Here is a 12266-nt window from a genome sequence, read left to right on the forward strand (position 1 = left end):
CTGGGTGGCGCAGAGGAGAGGGTCAGGCATCTTCTAGCGAGTTAGGTGGCACAAGGGCTGATGTGATGGCCTTGGTGTTCCGTAGGAGAGACTCCTTGAAGAGGTGGGTCTAGAGTACTTTTCGGAATTGTAAAATGTGTACTATTTTCCACCACTTTTGTCCTCTACTTCCAGGAGTTTTTATGGCCTTTTAGATAAGAAAGCAATTCCTGCCAAACATTCCATTCATTCTGTTCCTCCAGCCAATTAAATGTTCTTTATTTTTTGTTTTGAGAATGATCTGTGCTGTGCCTTTCCTTTACAAATCATTTCACTCTGCAACATCTGATGGTGGGTAAGGTAATGTTTCGTTCCATTTCTGCATAGATTTTTCAGTTAGTCTAATAAAAGGTATCATAATCTGAAAAATTGACTAACATGGCATCTAACTTTTCTTTGCACTAGGGTTTGGTGTGCAGGATTGCCTGCCCACCCCCATTGGCCATGTTTTAGGTGGTGTCAGCGGGTTCAGACAATGGTCAGTTTATGCCTGGCTGAGCATGTCTGAGATTTCCTGTATAGTAAAAAGACACATGGATATGAGGTCTGAGTTTATAGGTATATAGTTCCATTGCTATAATACGTGACTGGGTCAGGGTCCAATCTCTGAAACTCTCCATGCGCAACACATGTCATCAATGCTCCCAATCTTTGTCACATAATGCCACCTGGTACTCTTTCTAGCCTGTGTTCTGTTTTTTTCTGTTTTATGACAGCAGCTCCCAGAAGGCACCTGGGAGCAGCCAAGAAACCCATGTCTGGAGCCTAGGCAACAGAATTAAGATTAGCTAGTGGATGTACTTGGAATGTACCTGCCAAACAGATATGAGACACTGTATACACCCCAGACTGATCCCAGGAAAATTGTGGGGCAACAGAAAATTAACTGTAAGTGATGCGAGACAGCCCTCCCCAAACTAAATTGGCAATACAACTTATCAGCACTTGAGGGAAGCCAAAGGTAGTATGATCACCCTGAGCCCCTGGCTAATACCACACTATCAGAGACTAAAAACAAAACCATGCTGAAAAATGGGGAGGGTTGGGGGTGGTTTACAGCCTCTAACCTGTGTAACCCTGCCCCTGTGGGAAAGAAAGGTATATATTGGTTGCTAGAGTCAGGTGAGCGCTGCAGCCAATGGAAGAGAACCAGAAGGAACACATTATCAAAGGAGACAGAAGTGGTGGCAGAGTGTGTATTGTATAGGTGAGATCAGGAGGCATGAAGGTGGACTGAGAGACCGTACAGAGGTCGGATAGTAGAGTGGAGTGCTGGAGAACTGGTGGTAGGATTGGAGCAGAGTACAGGTGATGTATTTGGGATAGTGAGTGGTACCTGCTGTGTGTGTGTCTAGTGTAGTGTGAGGAGGGGGCTGTGTAAAACGTGATTGAGAGAGAAAAAAATATAGAGATAGAGAGGGAGCGGTGTAGGGGTCATCATGAGACAGTTTTAGCGAGAGAGAGTGTGTGTGAATGGAGAAGGTGGAGAAAAAGCAAGGGCGTAGATGTGTGGGTTGAGTGAAGCAGAGAGGCACGTGAAGATAGTGTTTAGAGAGGCAGATAGAATGTAGTAGAGAAGAGGGGTGTAGTGAGAGATGAAAAGAGGAGTGCAGTGAGAAAGAAGGGGCCTAGCACGAGGTGAGGAGAAGGGTGTAGAGAGAGATGGGAAGAAGGGTGTAGTGAGAGGAGAATATAGGGCTACAGTAATAGCTAATGTTTCTCCATTATTTCATAATGCAGGACAACAAGGAAGCTCGTGATTTTGAAACAATTATGATAAATAACATTGTGCTGGAGTGACAGCAAAGCCATTTTCCTAGGGACGAAATAAGCAAGACTGACAGCGGGTATCAACATAGGGGAACACATATGTATGTAAAAAAAGAACGTGAGGCCAACAACCAGGATGAGATGCATAAAGGAAAAAGATGTGGAAACCTTGTTTGTTCCTGAAGAAAGTGGGAAGAAGAGATTAAAACCCACTGAAACCAGTTGACTGCTACACTTGGGATGTCTGAGTAATTCGTCATTCACCCTGTTATATTGTCTTTTAAAATGTCTGTATTCCAGCAGATGAGAAGGGAGCATTAAAGGCGAAATACTACCGCCCTCCATGCTCCTAAATCCAGCCTCCTTTTTGCATGGGTTTCTAAAATGTGTTAACTTTAAACATACCTTTATAGTTGAGATTACAATTGGCTAGATATAGGATAGGTTTAGTTTCCCTATTCTGTCAACTCACCCTAGATAAGCGACGCATCATTGCAATCTACGGATAATTCAGATGTAAAGGTAAAGTTAGTGTTGGTTAGAGGGACATGCGAGGGATATGCTTATTATTAGCTGATGCAAATAGATGAAAGTCATTTTTTGGACTGATACTCCCTTTTTGTGTGAGGGGATTTGTGTAGTGACAGGCAAGGAGTTGGGGGAGGAGAAAGGTTAGAGAATGAGAGAGAAATTATGTGTGAAGATCAGAGGGAATAGGAAGGGAGAGGTGACAGGTGGAGAAAGGGAGGTAGTAGTAATATCAGGGACTGGAGTGAAAAGGAGCGACGGAGGGTAAGGCTGAACCAGAGAATGTGAGATTGGCACTTTTCCCAATAAGCCACGGTGTCAATCCTGGGGAATGTTAGGATAGAGCATCTCTAGAAATCCCCTGGAGGGAGCCAGATAGATAAGGCTGTTGCCTGAAATCCCTCATCTGAGCTAGTATTAGATAATAGGTGTTACCGATTGCTGGTGGGAAAACCTGCAATTTAGGGATGCCTGAGCTAATGAGGGAATACACCCAGCAGAGGAGAGCGGAACGCCCGTTAGTGTATTTTCCCCCACCTTTTTTCAAGCTTGATACAATATTTTTAGCAAGCCATACCTTGAACATTATACTCATATTCAGACTAAATAATCTGCATATCTCAACTGGTTTAAGAATTAAAAAAAGCCCTGCACTGTCTCCCAGTTTCCATGAATTATGAAGGCCATCTGTAACTCCTAACAAGGAGTATTTACATGTTTCCTTTCTTAACCTAGCACTACTTGTATAATAGAATTGTAGACCCTACCCTGACACCAACCTCTCAAATCCTACTCCAATTGTTCCTTATAAGACGTATAGACGTTTACATTCTGAACATTGACTCTTGAATGTGTTAAAAGGTTCTGCCTGGATTTTCCTGCTTTGCTTTTTTGTATGGAGTCGAGGGCAGGGGAAAGATTAACTGCTCATTTTTTAGGGTTGAATGAATGTGTTTTCTTATCCTTTCCCTTCGTTTCCTAAATGCTGTATTACGATGGAACTTCCTAGACTTGTTACACATACTCGGTGGCCAATTTGCTAGTGTTTCTTGATCCTGTTTTCACTACTTTCTCACATAAAAAAGAGCACCATCCCACAACTATACCCAATGGGCATCAATTCTTCATGGCCATGCAGTTAGACATTTCAAACGTTAGAACAGATGCTACTCAGTACAGTCCTCTAGACAACGCCACATTCCAGCGTTCAGTTTACAGAAGCATTTCCTGCTTGGCACAGCTTACACTCCGATCACTATTGGGCATATTACGGTAAGGATACCAGAGTACCCTCACTAGTAAAAGGTTTTTTCAAAGACCTTCCATCATTTACCCTCCACTTCATCTTTAAATATGGTCAAACCTCCATTCAAGGGTACTCTCTAGTGTTCCCTTAGTGGGCACACAGAGAACAGTCTCTCCTGGTTAAATTCCATTGGCTTCATTTGTCCTGTCAATTTTCCTCACAAGGAGACTCTATGCAGTTTTCCTTCTACAATAGAGTAATACACACCTATGTCTTCCCTTTGCGGGCCAGTAGGCAAGTTTTCAACATGGATGCCCAGTTAACCTGTTCATGCAGGTGAGCCTCATTTGTTCAAGTAATTCTTTCCTTGAAGGATATGGGTGACAGTCTCCAATTGTCTTCCATTTGACATGGGTTCAAATCGATCACAAGTAGCATAACATGTTCCATGCGCAACTTCCTTCTTTCTTTTACTAAAGAAATGTGTCTGTGAATAGTTGATATGATATGATATGATAGTTTATTTATATAGCGCCTATACACAATGTGTTTCAAAGCACTTCAAGGCAAGGGAGGGAACAAGGGAGAATACAATGACATTCTTACAGGCCATGAACAGTAAGGATGTGAAATTAACTATCTTACTCGGCCTGACGACATTTCAGATAGTGCAAGAGCTAAGGCCTAGACAAGGAAGGGAGGGGGAGAGTGGGAAGGAAATGGAAACAGGCGACTACCGTACTAGGCCTGACAACATTTCTGGTAGAGCCGGAGAAAAACAAAAGGTGAGGGAGAGGAGTGCAGAAAGGGAGGGGAGGAACAAAACAAGCGACTATCGTACTAAGCCTGACAACGTTTCAGATAGTGCTGGAGGGAGAGGGGGGGGAGAACAGTAAGGGGATGGGGGAGCGACAGACGAGGTTGCTATCATACAAGGTCCAGGGACAATTCTGATAGAGTAAGTGCGTAGAAGAAAGTAAGGGGAGGAGGGGAGGAGATAGGAAAAGGCAGAGGGGAGGAGAGAACAGAGAGTAAGCAGTCAAAAGGAGTGGAGAAGCAAGAGGGGAGAGCGAATACAACTGCAGAAGTCAGAAGTAACACATACAAGATGAAGATGGGAACATTAAGACATTATGGAAGGAGTTTCCACATGCTTCGCTGGTTTCTTCACTTCTTAAGCATTACTTTGTCTCCTTGAGGCAGACAATGGCTTTACCAGTTTTATGTTTTCAGTGTCAACAAACTTACAGGGTAATTCATAGAATTTCGCAGAAAAGTGTCGCAAGCGGCTGGCGCAGAGTGTCCGCGTGCGATTGTCTGCGCCAGGCACGTGCGCTAAAACCGATTTCCGCGCACAGCGTATTCATGGATTTTAGGCTCCCAAACCAGCTGTGGCGCAGAGTATCGCAGCGACCCTGCAGCAGCGCCAGTAACGCCCCCAAGAACGCCCTCGCGCAAGGAAAAGCCATCAAAATCGCTAAATCATCGCAAAGGGCTGTGCTAACCCTGGACCAGTCTACAGGGCTGCCAAACAAGGAACGCAAAGCGGGTAACGTGCATATCAGGGGTACGCGTGAAGTTATACACGCGATTAGCCAGGGTACGTGTATTACAGGGGTACGCGGGAAGTTCTACACGCGATTGGCCAGGGTACGTGTATTACAGGGGTACGCGTGAAGTTTTACACGCGATTAGCCAGGGCACGTGTATCACAGGGGTACGCAGGAATTATCACACGCAATTTGGCTGGGTACGTGTATTACAGGGGTACACGGGAAGTTCTACACGTGATTCGGCTGGGTACGTGTATTACAGGGGTGCGCAGGAATTCTCACATGCGATTTGGCCAGGTACGTGTATTACAGGGGTGCGCGGGAATTATCACACGCGATTTGGCATGGTACGTGTATTACAGGGGTGCGTGGGAAGTTCTACACGCGATTGGCCAGGGTACGTGTATTACAGGGGTACGTGGGAATCATCACACGCGATTTGGCTGGGTACGTGTATTACAGGGGTACACGGGAAGTTCTACACGCAATTCGGCTGGGTACGTGTATTACAGGGGTGCACGGGAATTCTCACATGCGAATTGGCCAGGTACGTGTATTACAGGGGTGTGCGGGAATTATCACACGCAATTAGGCTGGGTGGGTCCTCACAGGTGTTCCCGGTACACCCTCCACGGCCCCTGCAGGCAGCCCACAAAACAGGGGACTACCCTGCACACCTGCTCATGTCCCTCTGCACCCCCACCCCCCAGCAGTGCAGGGGAAGCCTCCACCAGGCCCCCACCCATGTCTCCCAACACCCCCACCCCCCAGCAGTGCAGGGGCAGCCTCCACCAGGCCCTCACTCATGTCTCCCACCACCCCCACCCCCCAGCATCCAGGGGCACCCTCCACCAGGCCCCCACCCATGTCTCTCACCACCCCCACCCCCCAGCCACCAGGGGCAACCTCCACCAGGCCCCCACTCATGTCTCCCACCACCCCCACCCCCCAGCAGTGCAGGGGCAGCCTCCACCAGGCCCCCACTCATGTCTCCCACCACCCCCACCCCCCAGCATCCAGGGGCACCCTCCACCAGGCCCCCACCCATGTCTCCCACCACCCCCAACCCCCAGCCACCAGGGGCACCCTCCAGCAGGCCCCCACTCATGTCTCCCACCACCCCCACCCCCCAGCATCCAGGGGCACCCTCCACCAGGCCGCCACCCATGTCTCCCACCACCCCCACCCCCCAGCATCCAGGGGCACCCTCCACCAAGCTCCCACCAATGTCTCCCACCACCCCCACCCCCCAGCCACCAGGGGCACCCTCCACCAGGCCCCCACTCATGTCTCCCACCACCCCCACCCCCCAGCATCCAGGGGCACCCTCCACCAGGCCCCCACCCATGTCTCCCACCACCCCCACCCCCAGCCACCAGGGGCACCCTCCACCAGGCCCCCACTCATGTCTCCCACCACCCCCACCCCCCAGCAGTGCAGGGGCAGCCTCCACCAGGCCCCCACTCATGTCCCCTATCACCCCCACCCCCCAGCCACCAGGGGCACCCTCCACCAGGCCCCCATCCATGTCTCCCACCACCCCCACCCCCCAGCAGTGCAGGGGCACCCTCCACCAGGCCCCCACCCATGTCCCCTATCACCCCACCCCCCAGCAGTGCAGGGGCACCCTCCACCAGGCCCCCACTCATGTCCCCTATCACCCCCACCCCCCAGCAGTGCAGGGGCACCCTCCACCAGGCCCCCACTCATGTCCCCTATCACCCCCACCCCCCAGCCACCAGGGGCACCCTCCACCAGGCCCCCACCCATGTCTCCCATCACCCCCACCCCCCAGCCACCAGGGGCACCCTCCACCAGGCCCCCATCCATGTCTCCCACCACCCCCACCCCCCAGCCACCAGGGGCACCCTCCACCAGGCCCCCACTCATGTCTCCCACCACCCCCACCCCCCAGCAGTGCAGGGGCAGCCTCCACCAGGCCCCCACTCATGTCCCCTATCACCCCCACCCCCCCGCCACCAGGGGCACCCTCCACCAGGCCCCCATCCATGTCTCCCACCACCCCCACCCCCCAGCAGTGCAGGGGCACCCTCCACCAGGCCCCCACTCATGTCCCCTATCACCCCCACCCCCCCGCCACCAGGGGCACCCTCCACCAGGCCCCCACTCATGTCTCCCACCACCCCCACCCCCCAGCATCCAGGGGCACCCTCCACCAGGCCCCCACCCATGTCTCCCACCACCCCCACCCCCCAGCCACCAGGGGCACCCTCCACCAGGCCCCCACTCATGTCTCCCACCACCCCCACCCCCCAGCAGTGCAGGGGCAGCCTCCACCAGGCCCCCACTCATGTCCCCTATCACCCCCACGCCCCCGCCACCAGGGGCACCCTCCACCAGGCCCCCATCCATGTCTCCCACCACCCCCACCCCCCAGCAGTGCAGGGGCAGCCTCCACCAGGCCCCCACTCATGTCCCCTATCACCCCCACCCCCCCGCCACCAGGGGCACCCTTCACAAGGCCCCCATCCATGTCTCCCACCACCCCCACCCCCCAGCCACCAGGGGCACCCTCCACCAGGCCCCCATCCATGTCTCCCACCACCCCCACCCCCCAGCAGTGCAGGGGCACCCTCCACCAGGCCCCCACCCATGTCCCCTATCACCCCCACCCCCCAGCAGTGCAGGGGCACCCTCCACCAGGCCCCCACTCATGTCCCCTATCACCCCCACCCCCCAGCCACCAGGGGCACCCTCCACCAGGCCCCCACTCATGTCTCCCACCACCCCCACCCCCCAGCAGTGCAGGGGCAGCCTCCACCAGGCCCCCACTCATGTCCCCTATCACTCCCACCCCCCCGCCACCAGGGGCACCCTCCACCAGGCCCCCATCCATGTCTCCCACCACCCCCACCCCCCAGCAGTGCAGGGGCAGCCTCCACCAGGCCCCCACTCATGTCCGCTATCACCCCCACCCCCCCGCCACCAGGGGCACCCTTCACAAGGCCCCCATCCATATCTCCCACCACCCCCATCCCCCAGCCACCAGGGGCACCCTCCACCAGGCCCCCATCCATGTCTCCCACCACCCCCACCCCCCAGCAGTGCAGGGGCACCCTCCACCAGGCCCCCACCCATGTCCCCTATCACCCCCACCCCCCAGCAGTGCAGGGGCATCCTCCACCAGGCCCCCACTCATGTCCCCTATCACCCCCACCCCCCGGCCACCAGGGGCACCCTCCACCAGGCCCCCATCATTGTCTCCCACCACCCCCACCCCCCAGCAGTGCAGGGGCACCCTCCACCAGGCCCCCACCCATGTCCCCTATCACCCCCACCCCCCAGAAGTGCAGGGGCACCCTCCACCAGGCCCCCACTCATGTCCCCTATCACCCCCACCCCCCAGCAGTGCAGGGGCACCATCCACCAGGCCCCCACTCATGTCCCCTATCACCCCCACCCCCCAGGCACCAGGGGCACCCTCCACCAGGCCCCCACCCATGTCTCCCACCACCCCCAACCCCCAGCCACCAGGGGCACCCTCCACCAGGCCCCCACCCATGTCTCCCACCACCCCCACCCCCCAGCAGTGCAGGGGCACCCTCCACCAGGCCCCCGCTCATGTCCCCTATCACCCCCACCCCCCCGCCACCAGGGGCACCCTCCACCAGGCCCCCATCCATGTCTCCCACCACCCCCACCCCCCAGCAGTGCAGGGGCAGCCTCCACCAGGCCCCCACTCATGTCCCCTATCACCCCCACCCCCCCGCCACCAGGGGCACCGTTCACAAGGCCCCCATCCATGTCTCTCACCACCCCCACCCCCCAGCCACCAGGGGCACCCTCCACCAGGCCCCCACTCATGTCCCCTATCACCCCCACGCCCCGCCACCAGGGGCACCCTCCACCAGGCCCCCATCCATGTCTCCCACCACCCCCACCCCCCAGCAGTGCAGGGGCAGCCTCCACCAGGCCCCCACTCATGTCCCCTATCACCCCCACCCCCCCGCCACAAGGGGCACCCTCCAGAAGGCCCCCATCCATGTCTCCCACCACCCCCACCCCCCAGCAGTGCAGGGGCAGCAGGCAGTCAGGCAGCAGCAGGTGGGAGCGTGCTCGGGGCTCTGGGGGGCAGTAGTTCGGCCTTCCGGGCAGGAGCGTGGTATTCCGTGTGCGTACGCGTGGCCAGCTTGGTACGGAGGGATTTGGCACGTGAAAATCCTGCACGTCAGCGTGAAAACCGAGGAAAGGCCCTCAGCGCGTAAGCGCGTCTGTGACGTGACCCGCACGGGTGTTTCCCACACAGCACGTGATGACAGAGCACACGTGGAAAGACTGCACGTCAGAGTGTAATCGCGTGTGATTGGTGGAAATGGCCCTACACGCAGAAGTGACAAAGCTTGTGATTGGTGGAAATGGCCCTACACGCAGAAGTGACAAAGCGTGTGATTGGTGGAAATGGCCCTACACGCAGAAGTGACAAAGCGTGTAATTGGTGGAAATGGCCCTACACGCAGAAGTGACAAAGCATGTAATTGGTGGAAATGGCCCTAGCGCGTACACGCCGCGTGAGTGACGCTGGACGTGTGGGCCTGTATAAAAGGTACGTGTAGAACACGTTTTCCTTGTACGTGCTTTTCGTGGAGAGCGAGTGGGTGAATTCTGTACTTCTTGTCGTTTCACATGCGATTTACTTCACGGCGTTTCAAGTTCGTATTCCCTGTTACCTCTGACAGCTTTTTCTCTTTTTTCGCTTTTACTGGTTTACCTGGGCCTGTTCCCTCAAACAGTGTTCCCTTCTACTGTTGTCCTGTCTCCTCAGACAGCATACAAATCTTCTTTTGGCGGGGGTGTTGCCAACCAAACGTGCTCCTTTTACACGCTCGTTTACCAGGCAGACGGTGAGTCACGCACGTATTTAACATCTGTGCTTGCCCCGTGTGTAGCCTACCCCTTCAGAGGTCATTCTAGGCTGCGTGTGACACGCATACGTTCATTCTTGTGTTACTGGGTGCCACAGCGTAGTGCAGGTTTTTCTTTCTGCACACGTGGTCTAGGAGGGGTTGCGTGCACGTCATCTCCCTTTTTTGGGGCTCCTGTGCGTAGCGTGACCCGTCATCTTTCCCCAGGGGTTACGATCAGCCTTGCAAGAGCACTAGGGTACAATTACCATCTGGTACCCAACCCCTTTGACCCCCAATTGCCCAGGACAATAGTTTACAGCCACTCCCATACGCACATTTACATCAGTGGCATGGCTGGGAGGCGAGGATTCTGTAAGGGTGGCAAAGGTGGAATAGCCACAAGTGTTGGCCGTGGTGGATCCGGTAGGGGACGTGGTCGTTACTTGCAGGGTGAGCCTGTCCCCCCATGTGTGGAGGACCAGTCAAGGGCACCCATAATCCCCCCCCCCTCCCGTTGAGGCTGATGTGGCTGACACCATCCATGCTCAGCCCTTGTTGGACCAGCCCATTGTGGCACCAGATCTGGCTGACTCCATGGTTGACTTCCAGGTCAGCAGGCCTATGACACGTGCGCTGGTGCACGTTGATGTCACCATGCCACGTGCATCTGGGCCAGCAAGGTCATCTGCTGCACCAAGGAGGCAGGGCGGAGAGGCTGCAGGGGCAGCTGCGGCTCCATCCACCCCAGCCCTCACACACCCAGCCAGGACAGTGTCGGTCCTAGTCCATGCTGCTGACATTCCTCTTGACAGCCAATGCCTGCACCAACTCCCATGCTGAGTGTGCAATCCCACACTCCTGATACAGAGTCCACCAGGGCTCCTGCCCCTAGTGTCCAGAGTGGCGCAGGACACTCAGGATCACCACCACCTTCCAAGCGGAAGAGGAAGAGTGCTCGTCCGGCACAGGCTGATGCCCCAGACACGGCTACACAGTCCGGCCCGTCCAGGAAGCCCAGCTTCACGGATGACGAACTGAATGCACTTGTCGAGTATGTGTCCAGACATGACAACGAGATGGTCATTGTTGCAGGATCCAAGACCACACCTGCACAACGCCAGGCACACTGGCAGACCGTTGCGGACATCGTAAGTGCCCTTGGAATCGTGAGGCGCACAGCCAATGATTGCTATAAGCGCTGGAATTACCTAAAGCGCAGGGCAAAGAGTAAGCTGGCCTCAAGTCATGCCGCAACTCTAGTGACTGGAGGTGGGTCTCCAGTAGTAGACATGGAACTCACTCCACATGAGTCAGTCGCTGGGACCTACGTCACGGAGGAACAGATCCAAGGCGTGGGAGATCTGGCTGATTACGAGGCATTGTCCGGTGAGTGCACATGCATGTGTGTGTCATCCATGTGCATGGTGTGTGTGTGAGGGCTTCTGTTTGTGTGCCAGGTGAGAGTGTGTGCGCCTGAGTCGTATGGGTCAGCCATGTGCTTCATGCAATACTTCCTGCGCAGCTGCATTTGGCCATAGCAGTATCCCTTCTGCCAACAGTAGACATCTAGCCCAACTGCACGCCAGTTGCCCTTGAAGTGTCACCTTGCCACAACATAGTTGCTTATTTTTCACTGTTCATTCAGTCAGATTGTTTGCATTCCCCCACTTTTACTAGGCATGTCGCTGTCCACTAGTCACATGTCTGACATGGCTATGGTAAAGTGGAGTGACTTTGTTACCTGGATATCATTTGTACACACATGTCCCTGTGCAATTGGACCATTTCAGACTGGCAGCTCCAGGTGAAAAATCTGACCTGTTAGAATTAGAAAAGCGATTACATGCGGGAACTGGACGGAATGAATAGGTGCTGCCCTCCTCTCCATCTTCACTCAATAGCAATGGTACATGCCATCTGTGTGATGGCATGTGTGTTTCACCTGGCAATCACAGGCCAATGTGTGATGCCACTGCCAGGCAGCATGCAGAAAATGTGTTCATCTTCCATCTTGGTGTCATCAGTGTGTGCCATTTGCCTGCACTTCATACGCAGTGAGGGTGCATGCATGGGAGGGTTTTAGTCATGTGGGACATGTGTCAATCAAGTACTGGTTCTCTTGCTTCTCAGCCCTCATTGTGTGCCATGGTGCTAATGCCTGTTTCCATTTCTTTGTTTTCATGTCTTTGCAGGGGAAGACACACCTGATACTGCTGGGGTTGTGGAGATGGTGCAGACCCAGGAGGGGTCCGAGGGCCGACCAAC

Source organism: Ambystoma mexicanum, chromosome 12 (genome assembly GCF_040938575.1).
Source record: "Ambystoma mexicanum isolate Mex_15411 chromosome 12, UKY_AmexF1_1, whole genome shotgun sequence".
Classification (NCBI taxonomy): domain Eukaryota; kingdom Metazoa; phylum Chordata; class Amphibia; order Caudata; family Ambystomatidae; genus Ambystoma; species Ambystoma mexicanum.